This window comes from Phalacrocorax carbo, chromosome 5, assembly GCF_963921805.1.
Source record: "Phalacrocorax carbo chromosome 5, bPhaCar2.1, whole genome shotgun sequence".
NCBI lineage: Eukaryota > Metazoa > Chordata > Aves > Suliformes > Phalacrocoracidae > Phalacrocorax > Phalacrocorax carbo.
In genome coordinates this window covers 4,622,816-4,636,462 of record NC_087517.1, presented here as the reverse complement: position 1 = coordinate 4,636,462, position 13,647 = coordinate 4,622,816, and the positions used below count along the sequence as shown (strand labels likewise).

The 13,647-nt window shown below is 47.1% G+C and overlaps 1 protein-coding gene and 1 long non-coding RNA gene across 2 annotated transcripts in view; one reads left to right on the top strand and one right to left on the bottom strand.

Moving 5' to 3' along the window:
* ZEB2 (zinc finger E-box binding homeobox 2) overlaps window positions 1–1,540 on the bottom strand; it is a 115,678-nt gene extending 114,138 nt beyond the window's left edge. The window contains exon 1 of the mRNA XM_064450995.1: window positions 1,443–1,540. The gene's annotated coding sequence lies outside the window, so the exon portion shown is untranslated. The remainder of the gene's footprint in view (window positions 1–1,442) is intronic.
* Window positions 344–7,522, top strand: LOC135313340 (uncharacterized). Its single transcript, XR_010372961.1, has 5 exons — window positions 344–957; window positions 1,069–1,605; window positions 1,710–1,780; window positions 2,765–2,878; window positions 7,214–7,522. It is a non-coding gene; the product is annotated as an uncharacterized LOC135313340 (long non-coding RNA).
* The last annotated feature ends 6,125 nt before the right edge of the window (window positions 7,523–13,647 follow it).

The following is a 13,647-nucleotide window of genomic DNA, read 5'->3' as shown; positions in this document are numbered from 1 at the left end:
TCTTTTTTTTTTTCTTTTATTTTTTTTTTCTCTTTCCCCCTCCCTTCCTTGTGTCTTTCCACTTTGCTGGAGCTTCACACCAGGACTGAACAGTGAAGTGTGTTGCTGCTAGGTCTTTTTATTCTGCCTGAACTCTCTTTTCAGACGTTTGTGGTTATCAAACCTGCTTGGCTAAAAAAAAAAATAAAAATTAAAAATAATATGAATATATATATCTCCGAGCAGGTAAGAGGATGGAAATATTGAGGGAGTGTGTGCGGGGTCAGAGTGTTTACTCACACTCTCCTGCTTGGGATTCCGCCTGGGAGAGTGAGCTGGGGGGTCTGTGGATGTGGATGTATGTGGCTGAGGAAGGAAGAGGCTGAGAAATGGGCTAGAAACTTTAGTATTTGCCAGTTATTCCCGCTCCCGGAGTGGGCAATGGTGGCATCACCGTGGCAGATCTGGCAGGGGATGGAGCAGAGAGAGGAGGACAGGGACCGAGGCGAGCCCGGACCCTCAGCCAGCCTCGGCAATTGGCGTTTTAATGCAAAACCACCAATGGTGAATTGTTTTAAATGCGTTTCCCTACCTTCCCTGCCCTTCAGCCTCCCGCAAAAAGTTGTCAATAATTTTAAACCTGCAGACCTCGAGAACACTTTGCTTCCCAGAGGACCGGATAGCTTTTTAAAGTATTTTTTTTCTTTCTTTTTTTTTTTTTTTTTTCATTTTGGTAAACGACTTTTAAGTTCCAGTCAGTACTTTCACTTCTTGCTTTAGGATCCCAGAATCTAAGGTGTTACTTCACCCAGCTTCACAAAATAAAATAAAGAAATGAAAGTAACTATGCAGACAAAACAGCAAACTTTCTGGTTGGGGAAACACATCCTCCGCCGGGGAGCCCTGCCCGGGGCTGGGGCTCCAGCAGTGCCCGGCCGGGCTGGCTCTGCAGGCTCAGGGCGTGCAAAGCATTAACAGGTACCTGCAAACTTTCAGAGCTAAGATGTGAAACCTGAAATGAAAAGAGCAGGAGGTGGGTGGTGGGGGGATTATTTTTATTTTTTTAAAAATATTTTTATTTTTTTGCAGGAGGACCAAGTCCCTTCCTAACGCTTATAACTTTTGCTGTTGCTTTGCAAAAGGCACCTCCCGTACCTGGCTGACAGGTAAGGGGAGCAGGGGTGGTGGTGGCACAGCCCCGGGCACCCCGAAACTGCTCGTCCCTTCCCGGAGCGGTACCGAAGTGACTTCAGGTTTCGGTTAAAAATAAAAAATAAATAAATAAAAAAAAAAAAGGTTTTCCACCCCAAGTATAAGCAAGCCAGAAAGCTAACACGCTTAAAAATAAAATATTATCGGAATTAAATAAGCCCGTTAGAGCGTGAGGTGGTGTGAGAAAAAAAAGAAGGGGAGGGAAAAAAAAAAAAAAAAGAGGAGAAAATGGAATTAAATTCCGAACCTACCTGCGAAGTCTTGTTTGTAGTTTTGGCCAGAAATGGTGAGAAGAAAAAGCATGAAGAAGCCGCGAAGTGGAGGAGAAAAGGTGAAGGGAGATGCAGCTCCTGGAGAAATTGTAAAAAAGCCTTGCAAAGAGTTGTCGGAAGGACCGTTATTCCTGCTGGGCAGGTTAGGACTGATCTCTTTCTGCCACTCCAGGAAACACAAACCTGGGGACGGACTGACGTGTTACGCCTCTTCTAATGACATTTTTTTCTTTTTCTTTTCTGTAGGAGCGAGAGGAGAGACCCTGAAACACACGCCACCTATCTTTGTGGGAAGGGATAATTGAAGAGCACCAAACGTGAGCATCATGTGGAAACGTGATCGCCAAGTTTCTCTCTGGGAAAGGATCTGGGATAGATTATACCTTGAAGTCTCCGCGAACGCTTTAGCGGCAGAAATGCAATTCCACCTCCTCCCGCCCGCCCCCCGCCCCGCGCCCGCCCCCCGCCCCGCCGCTCCGCGCCCCTCCGCGCCCCTCCGCGCCGCTCCGCGCCCCGCCGCCTTCACCCCGCCGAAACTCACCGCATCCCCGGCCCCCTCCCCGGGGGCCTGCACCCCCTGCCCAGCGGCTGCACCCCCTGCTCCCACCCCACCCCTAACCCTGCCCGGCTGCACCCTCTGCCCCCCCCCACCCCGGGCGCATCCCTGCTTCCCCCCCGGCTGCATCCCCTCTCCCCACTGGGTGCGCTCCTGCCCCCCCCCCCCATCTTCTGCCCTCCTACCCCTCCGGGGTGCGGGTCTTGCCCCCACGCCCCCGCACCCCCTTCCCTCCCCCAGGCGGGATACCCCGCCCCCGGGCGAGATCCCTGCCGGATCCCCCCCCCCGCCAGGATCCCGCCGGATCCCCTGCCCCCAGGCTGGATCCCTGCCGGTCCCCCCCCCCGCCCCCCCCGCCATCCCCGGGCGGGATCCCCCCCCCCCCGCCCCGCCCCGCACCGCCCGCGGAGCGGCGGGGGCCGCATCCTGCGCCCCGCACCGTCCCGGCTCCCAGCCCCGCTCCGAGCTCTCGCGGAGGGGAAAACTTACCCTAACATAAAGCCTAGAAACTAAACTCTGTTCGGGCACTGCAAATAAGCTCCTGGCTGACTCCTGCTCGTTTTGGTGCTGTTTTATTTTTATCCTTAACGCGTTTCTTTTGGGGCTTTTTATTTTTTTTTTCTCCCCTTTCATTTCAGCACACATCCAGGTTATTTGAATAGTCAGCTAAATCTGATGAAAAAAAAAAAAAAAAACAACCCAAACCCCGTGCTGAGATCTTACAGTCTATCTGTTTTGTTCACAGATATGGATCAGGGGTGAGATGGGCTCTCTTCCTGGCTCTGCTCCCCCTTGGAAGTAGCTGGATGGGCAGAGGGACGGCGCGGACGAGGAACGCGTGGGACTGAACTTCGGGGAGGTTACAAGTTTTTCACCTTTTTCAAGTATTAAAATTAAAATAAAATTACATATAGAAAAAAAAAAAAAGAAGGAAAAAAAAAAAAAAGAAACCCAGACTCCACCTTTGCACTGAAGGGATTGGTTATGCAAATATGGAAGGGGTTTCCTGGCAAATACAGCTTTCTACTGTATGGTTAATTAAATCATCACTCAAAAGCCTTCCAATGTGACGCTTCTGTCGTAATCCAATCAGGTTACGTAGGTCCTAAACAAGAAAGATATTTTCCACATCTGGAAGTCAGCAATTTAGCAAGTACTGCACATTATTAACCAATTCAGAGCCCACTTCCCAGGGGGATTTTCTTTTTTTTTTCTTTCTTTTTTTGTTTTTTTTTAAAGTTTAAGTGTTCTTAACCAATGCTCTGCTGTTTTGTTAATCAAAAAGCCGGTTTATACCGCGCGTAATTGCGAACTAATATCGAAGTAAGCGAAGGCAGCCCGAGCTGGGGATGCTGAGCGAAGGCGTTGATCTGCAAAGGGGGCTGACGGGGCTGAGCCTCGACCCGCTCATGCCCAACTCCCAGCACAACCCGCAGCCGTTTCTTCCTCTAAAAGAGCTCGAAAATAACCTCAGCGCAAAGATAAACTTCACATCTTGCCTACTTGTACTTTCCTTTCCGAAGGTAAACGTGGAGCTGCCCAAAGGGCTGTGTTCAAGAGCTGCGAAACAATTTCCCTCCTTTGACAAGAGTTAAATCTATTACAGCACTTTTTTTTTTCTTTTTCTCTCCCCCTCCTGAAGAAAAACCGAAACAAATGGAACACTGATCCGACACTGTACTTTTACTTACATTAAGCTAAGATAAACTGCTCTTGAACTGTGCATTGAACGCGTGCCTAAAGCAAGGACTGGAATGCCAGCGACAGGCACCAGCGATTGCGCTCCAAAAATCTCCTGATCAGAGAACACCTTTCTGATGATGAAGCATGGCACAGGAAGGAAGGGGGACACCCCCCCGCCCCCCCGCAATGTGTCTTTGCAGCTCAGCAGAGCCGCGGAGGGTTTTTTCCCCCCCTTTTTTTTTTTTTTTTATTTTTGTCATCTGTTAGTGAAATCTGCCCTGCCAGTTAGACGTGAGTGGGTGCCCCTGCGTGATGCAGGGCTTGGGGGGGGGGGCTCCGGGGCAGGGCGCAGCCTTGCGGGGGGACCCCAGACCCCCCCTGTCCGTCTGGGACACACACATACACACACACACACACACAAACAGCCACCAAATCCCCCCCCTCCGGGTGCCCCCCTCCCTAACCCCGAGCTGCAGGTCCGTGTGAGGCAGGCAGGAGCACGGGGAGGGGGGGACGCAGGGTGCGCCCTGCCTGCGCGCTGCCTGCGCGCTGCCTGCGCGGGGTGCCCGCGGGGCCCTTCTCCTGGGTGCGCTAGGGCTGCCAGCCACGGAGCGGCTCAAAGCAGATCTGCCTGCAGACCTGGCCGTCTGCTGCCGCCGAAACCCGTAATTATGCAAAGGTGGGAACAAGGTTCTCTAATTTTTTAAGTTATTACCTTTATTCATATTTTTTTTTTCTGCTACGAGTTCGCTTGTCTGTGCTAAAAGTTTTATTGCCACTATTTGCACCAACATTATTTGCCTGCAGGACCTTCTTGCCTGTGCCTAAATATACCTGTAGATACAGAGACACATCGTGCGCGCAGAGTGATGATATCTTAATGAAATATATAGCACAGTGCAAATATCCTGAAATCAGATTCGAGTATTATTAATTTGAATTAGATCCTCTCAGATCCAGAAGACACTGCCTATAAATCAAGGGCAGTCTGGCAATTCCTTGAAGAGCTAAACTGAATTTAGATGCATATGATAAAAAGAAAGAAAAAGAAAAAAGTGAATGCTAATTACTGACTCGCTCGATTTCCAGTCACCCACGTTCTATATGAGAAAAAGGGAAAAAACAACAAACAACCAACAAGTTCTCAATATAAATTAATCCCATTACGAACGCCTTACATATCGTTCATGCGTTTCCAGATTACAGAACGAGAGGATGAACCGGAGATTAAGAGAAACTGCAGCCTCACCTGCAATAGGCAGGAGTGCCGTCAATGTTACAGCATTAAAATATATGTCTGCAGCTACACTAAAAAACAAACCCTCAGACCGTGTGATGATGCTCAAGGGCTTTAAGGAACATGTCGGTATTGTCAGATAATCCCTATTCATAATTTTGCAGACTGTTCTCTCAGCCCTCAATCTCACAGTTTCTCCAGCTCTGAAGTGCCTCAGCAGGGCTTGCATCGGAGCGATAAACTGCTCTGATCTTCGCAGGAGCAGCATAACACCCAACCCTATTACATGTTATTTTAACGTGGGACGTGGGGGTGGTTTTTTTTTTTTTTTTTATTTTAATTTTTGGACGCTGAACATAAACGTTTAGCAATCAGCTAAACCCTTCTGAGATGGATTTTAACCTTAATCCAGGCGATGATTTCCTGCCCTGCTCTGTACTAATAACGGGTGTGCAGCTTCTTTAGGAGATGGAAATAATGACAGCCTATAGATCCTGCCTTTATTGGGGTGGTGCAGGCAGCCTGGCTCCCAGCCCCCTCAGGGTCAGCATCCCCATGCAGAGCCTATACCTTGCTTTAATTTAAACTTTTGCAGACATGATCCCCTCTACCCCATCGGTTTAAAAACACACAGACCCAAAATACCTGCACAAACCCCAGCTCCCTCTTTGCGTAAGGCACCTGGTGCTATGCCTTGGACATGGCGTCTGGGGCACTTCTCTGGGTGCAGGTTTTCCCTCTTTTCCTCAAGTTTTCCTGTGTGGAAATGCAGAGAGGTGAGATGGGGGCGGCCGGGAGGTCCTGATGCAAACCTGCCCCTGCGATGCCACGGGCGATGCCGCCTGCCTCCTCCTCCTCCTCAGTAGGCTTCCCTTTGTCCACTGAATCCATCGTGGTGGAGATACACCCCATGGAGACAACCCCTTCTCTCCCCCATCCCCAAGTGGGGCTGTAGGGCCAGCCGGGGGCAAACTCTGCAGCCAGGGCCTGATTCTCATGAGAAAGAGGCTGTGCAGGGAGAGAGATGCCCTGAGACCCTCTGAGACCCCCCCAGACATGATGGGCAGCGGAGGGGACCAGCTGCCAAGGAGGGCAGCAGGGCACAGGCGCTGGAGGACCTCAGCCTTCTGCTGAGACCTCCTGCCGTCGTGGCTTTGCGGGGACCTGGTGACATAGACTGGTGCGATGATTCACGGCCTTGTTTAGTTCGGCATGTTTGCTTTTTGCTCTGCGCAGGATGAGTAACAGGGAACGCATCTCTTGCCCACGTGGAAGGAGGAAACTCAGGGGGATAGCAGCAAAAACGCTCTAGCTGATAGGTTTCGACTAGTATGTTTTAGAGGCTGGTGGAGATGGAGGTTTAACACCTCTAGGAACACATTAGCTGCTCTGAGGCTTTTACTTTGGGTCCTTCACAGCCAGGACTCTCCAATGTTTTCCCCAAAGCGTGGAACCCTTCCTACATTAGGGATTAAACATCCCCGTGTAGGGGACCCAGGCGAGATGTGCCCACTTGCAGCCGAGCCCGGGGACAGCATCCTTCCCTACAGCCCTGTTCCGCCGGGGCAGCGGCTGCCGCAAGCTCGGGGCTCCCCGTGGGTGCCAGCTGCTTCTCATGCACAGGTCTCTGGGGTGCAGAAGCTGCCCTCACCTTGGGAAAAATCTGGGAGGTTGCAAAGAACCCAAACCCAAACCAAAGAAAGCCAAAATGACCGGGGTGGGGGGATTTTTTTCTGCAGTCACCTGTGGTGGTAGAAGAGAGGAGAGACTGGAATAATTAGTTTTTCAGGGCCACATGGGACTTTCCTCACTCAAAGATGCTGTGGGATACTTTTGCTCAATACAGGTGTCCTTATAAACCAAGGTTTAGAGAGCAAAGCCTTTTTTTTTTTCCCATTTCCACATGGAGGAGAGGGTACGGAAGAGAGGAAGAAAGGGTCAGGGAAAGACTCTCCCCCCACCCGCTGGTGAGGTATTTGGGAAGAAACCTTTTGAATCAACATTCTCAAAGTTTTCAAGTTCCTCTGCGGAAAACCCATGTAGGGATAGGATACGAGCCAAAGGCAAGGGAAAAGATTGTCTGGCTTTAATTTATCTATCCCTGGGCATTTGTAACAAGGAGATCACTGTAATATTTAATCTCGTGCGAGTCCCTGCACGTTAAAAGTGAATCTCCCTCATGTTTTTGTTAATTTTGTCATTTATATAGTCGCTTCTGACAGCCTAGAGCTGCTCAGCTCCTGTCCGCAACGCACATCTGTCTGTCCATGGTAGGAGAACAACACCCGAGGTCCCAAACCCACTCCTCGCACCGAGGGAGAGGAGCGAGTGGCTCAGGCGGCTGGGAGAGGTGGCGGCAGGTCGGCGGGCGAGCATCCCCAGTCCGCTGTCCCGCACCATGGGATGTAGATGGTTTTCCTCCTCTTCTGGGATCGATGCTGAAGTTCAGACGCATTTCTTGGCTCAGTTGGCAGTGATTAAAAGTTGCTGCTCACTTTTGTTTATAGTTGGTTGTTTACTTTGTTGAATTTTTAAAAACTTGTTAGAATGCAATTGAACACAGATTCAACAGTATTTAGGCTTGAAAAATAAAGATGCATTAGAAAGATGCCTATTATGCTTCAGAATTATTAATTGACATTTTTATGATGAATAATTAATCATTTGAATAATTTTCGTATCTCTGATCTGAACACATATTTGCATATCTAATGTCTGATTTTAAATGTGGTTTCTTTAGTTGCATTCTCCCAGGACAAAGACACGAAGTAACATCCTAATGCAAACCTTTTTTTCTTTGCAGTTGTAGAAGTAGGTTTATTGAAATGTAAGTTTCTATCTAGTTATGAAGCTCTTAATAATCTATGCGTGGCATATATGCATTAGTAAGACCGTGAATCTTCTGGGTAGGAGCACGTTTAGGCCTCGTTTTCTTAAGTACAGTGTTAAGGTCCCCTGCAATAAGTACACGTTACTTAAAACCGTGTGGGGTTAAGCTAGGAAACCATAAAGAGATATCTCAGATACACAGTGTTCCCTTCTTATTCAAATGACACTTAGTGAGAAGACCAAAGGTTGTTTCAATTTGAGGTGTTTAAAATATCAAGAACTTTTTATATTCATTTTTACCGTGGTCTCCCAGTGAGACAACATCAGTCTTTTCTTGTTATATTTTAATATGCCGAAGTCATAGTTCTCAAGACACACTCACCCCCCTCCCCGCCTTGCTCATAGCTGGTGGCGATAAAGGAACACCGCAGTCTGCAGATCAGTTATAAGCTGGTCAGCAAATAGGTGCAAGTAATGGTGCTTGTTGTGCAACCCCGCTCGGAGCTGGGTTGGTATGAGCACAGCTCAGCCACATGGGGAACAGAAAGGAGGAAGGGGCAGCTGGACAAAACCATGACCAGAAAGGTATAAAAATAAATATATAGAGAGCAATTAAAGGACTAGCCTCTGCTCCACTGCCCCTGACCACTGGTTAATTACTATAGTAGCACTGCCCGACTGGGACCCAAGGAGTTGCCTTCGCTTATGCCAGGTCTGAATTTGATTTCTTAAGAAATGAAGGCTTTTGAGAAATTTTATTTCATGGCACATTTAAATGTACAGGGGAGGGCAAACAGTCTGGGCTATTTGCTCCTTGTCATACTGAGGAACCAAGGCGAGAGATGCTCTAAAAATACCTTAAATAGATGCAGTACTATTTATGTTTAGCAGATTAAAGAAATTACACCAAAATGGAGGCATAAATACATGGTAGAGTTTAAACTTGCACGGTAGTGTTTAAACTTGCTTAGTTTGTGAAACATAACTTTTAATCTCTTTTTTTTAGATACTTTTTTTTTTTTTTCATGGTGGAAGTATATTATATAGACTATGGTAACCTAGTGGGCAATATCTGACAGACAGATACTGTATAAAGAAACTGTGAAATGTAGTTCTCAGAACAGGCTGAAGTTATATTGAATAGGATGTTTAGCAGTTGCATATGCTCAGTGATAACAGATTTTTTTTTTTTTTTTTCCTGAGGTGGGGGGGTTGAATTTGTAATAGCAAGAGTGGCAAACTTGAGCAATGCTTGCAGCACGGAGGGCCCAGCTCTGAGCCTGGTGCCCAGACCTGCCATTGCTTTGGCCGTGAGGGTGGTGGCAACGGCAGCAAGCTCTCTGCAAAGGGACGAGGTGGGAACTGGGGTTAAAGTTCTGCTTTTTGGTTCTGAAAGTAAGAGAGAAAGCAAACATCCTTGAGACACACTCACGCTTCTTTGCAAAGGGAGAGATCCCTTTTGGGGTAGGGGTCACCCCTCGCCGTGGGCAGGAGGAGCAGCAGCAGCGCCGGGGTGGCCGCATCCGGTGCTGAGAGCATCAGCCAAAGCCCCTCGGGCGATTTTGTGCCTTCGTGAGGCCGATGGACAACTTTTTGATGGATTTATTAACCTGGAAAATGGAGATTTTTTGCTGTTTTGACCAGACTGAAAGATGAATATCAATTATACATTTACAGAGTAGCCCTTGGTCTACCTATTTGGGACTAGATCAAATTTACTTTTCCCTGGCTTCCTTAGTGCCTCACTATTTTTCCCCCTGACTACCGATTAAGCTATTAGAGGTGAAGGTACTGGCAGGGAATCTGTGTGCAAAGCTGACAGTTTGATGGGCATCCAAAAATTTCAGTCTCGATCAATTGCCCCAACTAGTTCTTATCACCGCCGCGGGGAAAATATTTTCTTCCCTCTGTGACTTCAGGAGATTATCTGTATATTTTAAAATCTACAGAAACACAAGGGTGACAAAGACATTTAGAAAAGCCCAAGTGATTTGAAACAATTAGATATTGCAGCACAGTTTTCAAAGAAATTCCATGTTTACAGAATTACCCAATATCTAGAAAATTGCTGCCGTTATGCGAGTGGCTGCTGACCGTATTAGATACCAAAAGAAGCAGAGGCACACGTCCCAGCGACGCCTGCACACCTAAACTGCAGATTTACCCACGAACTGGCAGACATCCCCTTCGTCAGGGGTGGCATCGGACCTGCCAGTTCTTCTGTTTGCTTCCCTCCGACGATCAGCATCATCTCCAGCTCGTCTGTGGATGGAGGCTTGGCCAACTGGCCCCTTTCCAAGCCCAAATCTTAGACTCCGGGTTATTAGAGCTGTCAAAAACAGGAGAGATTTTTTTTTTTCCTTGCCATGAAAGTTTTCTCCAGGTTCTCACTTCCCAATTTATGTTTTAAAAATGTTTCTTGGGAAATTTCCCGACACCTCTCTGGGTCATTTGCTCTGTGGTGTTCCAGGTCAACGTCACATAAAAGGTACCGGCATTTGAACAAGTCATTTCCCCATATGGATGGTGTTAGGTGCATGTACACTCCTACCAATGCTTCTTACTATATTGCTTAAAACTTGCTCCAGGCAGCATCTAAACTATTTTAAACCTTACCATACTTTTTTAACACACATCAGCTATCCTGCTTCAAATCTCTGACAAGGATGTGAAAACCGCAGTGTCAGAACAACTGCTGCTCTCTTCTTGGATTCTGACAAGCAACCTTCAACCTGAAACCCTCTAAAAATGGCTATTTTTATCTTTTTTTTTTTTAAATTCAGAAGCAACTATATTGGCTGTATTCTTTTCCCCTGTTCTGACAGGTTGGAAATGGGTGCAAAAAAATGCATGAGGCAGAATATGGCAATATTGTTTGGTGTTCACCCAGTGGCTCCACCTGCCAATGGGCCTACCACAAGAAGGTTATGAATGGGTGTGATTTCCCAAATTCTGGGCTAGGGAAGATGCAAAATGGTCTTTAGAATAATCTTGGCAGCCTGGGCTGGCTTGCTGTGAGCATTGACGTCCTTGGCTCCCAGGAGTCAAGAACTGTAACTCTGGGTCTCCATCCCCGTGCCATAATTTGGCTGAGCCATGTCCCCACAAGTAAAGACATTTGCATGGATCCAGCACACTGCACATATTAGGAGAGTGATATTCATTGTTTGTCCTTTAATTTCGTATGTGGCATGGGCAGCAGACGCCGCTGAAGCCAACAGAGATGGGAACAGGCCCACCACGCTCCCCACAAGATACCAGGATAATTGGGGCAGGGAACGGGACATTACAACTCCTGCACTCAGCGCTGGGGTGGCTGGTCCTGGGTGGAGAGGCCGGACTTGGTGGCAGTCATCCTGATGGCATCCTCCTACCTATCACTTGTCTTTGCAGGAGCATAAACCAGACTGAATGTGGCTGAACGTGAAAGCAAAATCAGTGAGATAACCCAGGGTTTGCTACACAGATTGCTTTGATGGCCGCGGGAGCTGGTGGGAAGGTTCAGGGCAGTGAAGTCAACCCTGGATGACTTTATAACTCACCAGTACCAAGGACTCTGTTGGGGTGGCTCTCTACATGCAAGACCTCTTTCCCTAGAAAGCAGGGAAAGGGCAGACGTGGTGGAGCCCCGGCAAAACTAAACAAACCCAACCACGGCACAGCCTTGGATATCTGCTACTGGGGCAGGTGAGTGCCTGGGTTAGCTCCTGTGCCACCATCCACGCACCAGCTGTGCCTGGCACTGGTGCCTTTGCCTATGCCAAAGCCTGCCTGGTGGTGGCACTCATTTTTGGGGAGGATAGGAGCTATCAGTGAGGTCTGCGTCTGGAATTTGGGGGGTACCATTTTGGAGGTAAGAATCAGGGTGTGAAAAGACACGCCTGGTATTTTTTGTTGGAAAGTGGACAGGGTTAGAGGTGTGAGTAGTGGAGAAAGTGGTGCTGATCTACACAAGGCAGACAAGCTCTCCCTCATGCCTCGTGGTGAGCAAGAAGAAATACAGAGCAGACACTGAAAACACTGCAAATATTTGTTCTCATTGTCAGATGTTTCTATAAAATCAGTTCTTACTGAATCACCGCTGAAGTTACTGAGCATTTAAATAAGCAGAGAGTGAGAAAAGCTAAGTCTAATTATATGTTTCATGCCATTTACAGAGGTTTCCAGGGGATTTTCTTTTAATAAAAGTGCAGCGCATCAAAAAGAATAAATCCTACAATTTTGTTATTTACAAATCAGCTGCTTCTGCCTCGAGCTGACAGACTTATCCTCCATCTTACACCCTTCTTTCCACCCTAAAATGCACCCAGGACATTGACATTTCTACTAACACTCTTCGAGTGTCTCATACTATTTTATGCTCCTTACGTTGGTAAGCAAATGGAGTAGATGATGATCATCACAAAGACATAAACACTATTCTTAAAGAAAGATACAGAGAAAAAAACACAGCATTGGAAAGCACGCAACAGAGATGTTTTCCAGACGAAGAGAACAAGTGCCTTTTACATGCCTGCCCACCAATTCCTGAAGCTTTCATATCAGAAGCCTGGCTGGATATATGATGTAATCAGTTAGTTAAAATGATTTCCTAAAATACAAAGCCTTTTTGGTGATGAATTTTTATCCCCCTCACATTTTTTTCCACCGCCACAACAGCTCTGTCCCTTTCTGACTCCAGATTATTGAGCAGTTGACTTTCACCTTCAGAGCGTTGCATATCAGTCCCCAGGACCAAAACACACCACTAATATTTTCTCTGCTATGTAATCTACCGATGCAGCACCTAACCCTGCAGCCCTCATCCGTGCTCCAGAGAGGACCGAGCCGCACCGAATCAGGCCCTTAACTTGCTCCTCGTTGAGGCTACCCTCCATTTAGAGGTGAAGAAAAAAAATGACAAACCCCAAGCGGCTTCATTCATTCTTGGCCAGCTTGGCTGCTCTCATGATATAGGAGCACGCCGACAGCTTCGGTAATTAAAATGCTATGTGCAAAGGATACCAGAAAAACAAAGGCATGAAAATAAGATGGTTGCTCTCAAGTGTGAACATGCATTATACAGGCTACGTGTGCTTTATAGAGGTCTTCGGCTTGCCTTGCAGCATCCCTGCCATTCCCGGATGGGCCTCTTTCCTGAGCAGACGCCGTCCGTCGAGCCAAATCGCATGATTGTTTTGTGGTATGAATGTATGTGGACTGGGGACTAAATTAAGGATATTAAACTCAATTTCCTTAAGACACGAGCCAGATTTTAATACTGCAGCTGTCCAGAGGTGAAAGGGTAATGAGGACATGAGGAATTCCTGGATGGGAAAGGGACACTTGGCCCAACAAGTCTGTCCCCCTTCAAGTTTATTACAACACACCTCTCCGTGTTGTCGATATATCCTCCAGCCCTGTCTGCCTATATAAACATGTCTGGCTATCTTTTCTGTTCATTAATACTTCGGTTCACTCAGTGTTTTATTTGACATAATGCCTACTATGCTGTGAATTGGATAGCTCTACGTGAATTTACTGTTTATTCTTAGACCTTTCATTTTTTAATTGGCATAATCTTTTTCTTCAACACAGAAACAAGCACTACTTCAGTTTTCATCCTAATTACGGAAATGTTAATGTTTAGGTCTTTTTTAGAAAGGATTAGGCTCAGCCTTCATTTATATCAAGCATCTTTAACAGCCGGAAACAACGATTGCTTCATATCTTATTCCTATTGAGTCACTAAAGTTCTTCTCTGGAAAAGGTGATCAAAATGGGAATTATTGGAGAAAATCTATCACGTTCCTTGTGCGATAACAGTTCTTTTGATTTGCAGGCTATCCTTTGCTGGAGTGTCCACATCACACTTTATTTATACTCAATTGGCATTGATT